The following is a 5,243-nucleotide window of genomic DNA, read 5'->3' on the forward strand; positions in this document are numbered from 1 at the left end:
ATGCCTAACAAACTGGACAGTATTAACTTCCTCCCCCGCAAAGAGCAATCTACAATCTTCCAACTAAGGACAGGACACACATCTCTGTCAAATTACCATCTTAATAAAAATAAATCCCACACAACTCCCCCTTTGTTGACACTGCGCCTACCCTTCTGAAACCGTAAACCATATCCTCTTTGAATGACCCTCCCTAATCCACCTTAGGCAGACCCTACTACCACTCCAGCCCAACATAACCAACACCCTGTACGGCAGTGCTGAACAACTGAAGAAAACAGCACACTATTTTTCCTTGGCACAGTCTGCAAAAGAGCACACAGCTCAGCAGCAAAAAGCTGGCTAGAATATACATTAGAGTCTGCTGGACCCGGGTCCCGAGGTTCCAAGTCTCAGTATTCACTGGGATTCCAACTCAAGAAGCCCCGGCATGGGAGTCGGGAGCTTGGATATTCATCGTGGTTTAATCGAATAGAACAGAAAAGGAATTTTGATTGGAGGGGGAGGGAATCTCAATCTATATATTCTATGCAGGTCGTGTATAGGGCTATCGTGAACCCAGAGACAACTGATCAATAAGAGCTTGTCTTTGTATAGCTCTATACTGTATACGTGAAGTATTTCATGAACAATATTTAATACACGTCTTGTTACTGTACAGCAGGATTAGCAGGTACTTGTAACACAAAGTGTGGAGACTAGTAAGTCTATTTACATATCAATGGCCTACCGCATCGTTCATATTTGTCTAAACTTTCTGAGATCTGAAAAATAAAAAGTGTACTTTTGAGTAGAAAGCTTTATTTGTAACAAAATCTTTTCTAATTTCTCTTTCGACTTGAATGAACTATTGACATATGTTGTCTTACCTGTAGAGTTTGTAATTGTCTTGAGTTGTGTCCCTTGAGAAAGTTTATATCCCTTTGTCACTTTGAAATGTGTATTTCGTATTTCTTCGGCGCAGACAAGAAGTGAGAACAGCACGACATAACAGAGAAGTATTGACCGAATAAACATTTCATTCACTTTGTGAATTTACCACCAAAACTTCCCCTAAACATCACTGTGACGAATCTTGATGCTTGACAGTTTTACGGGAAATAACTTTTAATCTTAAGCGACAATTAAATATTTACAAACATAATAATAAAGAAATAATGTCTTATGTAGGTCATGTTCTGACGAAAAAGTTCTTTGCCTCTTTATTGATAGTATTTACTTTTATTGTTTTAATTTTTTTTAAAAGATAATGATGGGTCTCGTGTATGTACAGTACTAGTTAATTTAAAACCCAAAAAAAAATCATAATTATCTTTAAAATTATTATGAAATCACTATACATACACCGCGTCTCTCCGTATAATTTTTTTACAAAAAAAAAAAAAAAGAAGTCCACATAACAATAAGTAACTTTGTATTTAAGATTGATTTATGTAGACTAATGTGATAGATTTAATTATTTGAAGTTTACTGCGATATAAATGCTTGTTGGATAATTTATCTATTTGACAGTGCTTAGTTATTACACTGCATGAGGTGCATTAGTTAGTCGGTCTTCCAAAGTACCAGTCTGATTACAGTTCTAGTGGGCCTGATGTCCCTATGCGACTTTTCAGATTAAGTGTTGTTGAATCAAACAAGAAAAGAAAAAGAAGGGAAGTAATCCAACATGCAAGTAAACCGTAAAAACACAAATATTGTCGTTCAATATTGGGGATTATAAAATATCGATATCACCAGGATAATAGCATACGTTTATTAGTTATCGGTTTTAGCCGATCTAATTACTTGGTAAAAAGTTTAGTATACATTGAACCATTCTCTTTCTCTCTCTCTCTCTCTCTCTCTCTCTCTATTACAAACTGTTTTTGTAACCTTTTTTCAGTTATATGTTGATTTCATTACGACATAGGCCTTCATTCTGTTGTAAACTCACCTGAGGAAATAGCGACTGTGACTGTAAGTAAGTTTGTGACTGTGTGAGGTCATTTCGATTACTGTAGTAGATCGTTGTATTGACGATGAGACGGGTGAGTGTAGGTGATTTTAACGAGTTTTTCGGGTTATTCTGATTAGGCTGTTTGATGAGCGCGCTTGGTCATTTCGATGAGTGCATTAGGTCATCTTGATGAGTGTATTAGTCATTTTGATATGTAGTTTATGTCATTTTGATTAGTGTGTTAGGCCTTTTGATGAATGCATTAGGTCATTCCAACTAATGTATCAGGTCATTTCGGTGACTGGATTATGTCATTCTGATGAGTGGATTAGGTCGTTTGAATTTTGATTTCAATTTGATGAGCACGCTAGGTCAAAGACCTACGTTAATATAAAATAATGAGAAAGTAAAATTGCATGCAATGTAAATAAATGGAAACCATCTATTCGCCACGAGCAGACATTTTTTAAAAAACATTTTTCGATACTCGAAATTGGTGAGTTGGATTTTGTGACATGTCTGCAAAAAACCTTCTTCCTAAATTTTTCAAAGAGATTCTTTTTTACTGCTAAAGCTTTTGTTTAACTATTTATACCTCTTGGTTTTGCATTATCTGATCACGTGACGTTTATTCCCAAACGATAAACAGTTTGAAACAAAACCAGAAAGACGTAGTGCATCCTTCTGTTTAAAAAACAAAAAAAAAACAGAGCTTATATTGAGTGAAATAATGTCAATTATTTTGAACCAATCATGACGTAATTGTTAATGGGTGTAGACTAGAAATTATAAATTAGTGAGATTGGAAATATTTTATTAATTGTTTTTGTTTAACGCGAACTAGTATTATATTATTATATTAGATAGTATGCTCATTGCGCTATCGTCCAATCACTTTTGTGGAAAAGTTGGTGGGAGGGGGGGGTGAGGGGGGGGCTGTTTTTATCTAGGAGAAGGTTTCCGTGCCGGTTTTTCTAGAGCAATTTCAAAAAATAAAAAAATGTTGCTCGAGTCTGAATAGAAAAGTGGAGAAAATGAATGCGAGAAGAAATAGACAAATATTGAGGTGATAACTGCTATGGATTTTAAAGATGTAAGATTATTGACAATGGTGTACCCAATGCTATGTCCTCCTTTACATTCATGAGAAAAACATTGACCTAATCCCTAGTTATCGCACTTCACTTTGATTTCTTTGGGATAAAACTATGGATTATTGGGTAGGCTGCGAATAGTTATAATAAAGTTCTTATCTCCCCTTCATTAACACTCACTCGCTCTCAGGACTTTAATTTTCTAAAGACAAGTAAAATTCCTTGTCCAGGAGTTATTGATCTCCTGTAAAAACCAGATATACTGATTAGTAGTTTTATCCATTGAAACCTACAGACCTCTTGACGCACTACGAGAAAAAAAAAAGGATTTCGATTATAAAAAAATATTATTTTTTTTATTATTCTTATTTTATTATTATGTTATAAATGAACGAGTATTCATTCTTTGGCACTGCCAGGTCGATATTCGTTAAAGAGAAACCAAAATTCATCGTAGTCTTTTTATCAGTGTCCACTGTGAAATTTTATGGTGATGTGGCAGGTCTGCAGCAGTACCGCCCTCTGACAGGCAACGAGAAAATTCCTAGGGATATTAAGGGCCTTGAAGGTATCTGTGAGGTCTGTTGTTATTATCCCCTCGGTTGATGTAACAATGGAGTATATTGTTATTTTGGATAACTTCTATAAACGATTAATCTCCAAGCATAAGTTCCCATATTTTCGTTGTTTTTCAATTTCAGTTTTTCTTAAATTATTATTATTATTATTATTATCATTATAAAGATCCTATAGTTTTTAAAACAATTGTATGTGTGATAATTATTTGAAGCCCATAGATAATTACTATTTCTAAATAAAATTGTTCTTTTTCACATGTTTCGTGTTTCTCTTATTTTCTTATTAAAATTACACACCGGCTAAGCCCGTTGATTTGTAATCTCCTCTGCTTTCAATACCATACAGCCACATCTAATGATAAACAAACTGAGTAACTTAAATGTAAGCCCTTACTTACAAGCATGGGTTCTAAACTTTTTAACCCAACGGCCCCAATATGTTAAAGTCAACAACACCAAATCGTCAACTCGAGTACTATGTACGGGTGCTCCACAAGGTTGTGTACTTTCTCCTGTACTATACACTCTTTACACTAATGACATAAGAAGCATCTATGACTCCGTTAAACTCATTAAATTTGCTGATGATACTGCCATAGTCGGTCTTATTTCAGGAGACGAAACTCAGTATCGAAGCTCGATAGAAGAGTTTACAAACTGGTGCACCGACAACTTTCTAGAACTGAATGTCACAAAAACTAAAGAACTTATAATAGATTTTAGAAAGAAAAAACAAACTATACGTGAACTGCAAATAAACACTACATCTATAGAACAAGTAAAGGCATATAAATATCTAGGCGTTATCATCAACAACAAGCTTTCATGGGAAGACCACCTTGAAACTCTGACAAAGAAAACAGCCCAGCGACTCTTTTTTTCTATACAAACTCAATAGCTTTAAACTAAACAAGAAGATCCTTGAGACTTTTTACGGCGCGACTATACAAAACCTGCTAACATACGGAATAACTTGTTGACAAGGCAACGCCTCATCTAAACTGTTGCGACGTCTAGAAAACATCATTAAAAAAGCATCAACAATGACACTCACACCATGACACTCACACCATGACTCTCACACCATTACACTCACACCATGACACTCACACCATGACCACATTTAAAGGAACTTTTTGAACAAACGTGCCCAAGAAAAGTCGAAAAACTCTTGGAAGACAACGGCCACCCGCTCCATCAGAACTACGTCTTGGAAGACAACGGCCACCCGCTCCATCAGAACTACGTCTTGGAAGACAACGGCCACCCGCTCCATCAGAACTACGTCTTGGAAGACAACGGCCACCCGCTCCATCAGAACTACGTCTTGGAAGACAACGGCCACCCGCTCCATCAGAGCTACGTCTTGGAAGACAACGGCCACCCGCTCCATCAGAGCTACGTCTTGGAAGACAACGGCCACCCGCTCCATCAGAGCTACGTCTTGGAAGACAACGGCCACCCGCTCCATCAGAACTACGTCTTGGAAGACAACGGCCACCCGCTCCATCAGAACTACGTCTTGGAAGACAACGGCCACCCGCTCCATCAGAGCTACGTCTTGGAAGACAACGGCCACCCGCTCCATCAGAGCTACGTCTTGGAAGACAACGGCCACCCGCTCCATCAGAA

This window comes from Biomphalaria glabrata, chromosome 4, assembly GCF_947242115.1.
Source record: "Biomphalaria glabrata chromosome 4, xgBioGlab47.1, whole genome shotgun sequence".
Taxonomy (NCBI): Eukaryota; Metazoa; Mollusca; class Gastropoda; family Planorbidae; genus Biomphalaria; species Biomphalaria glabrata.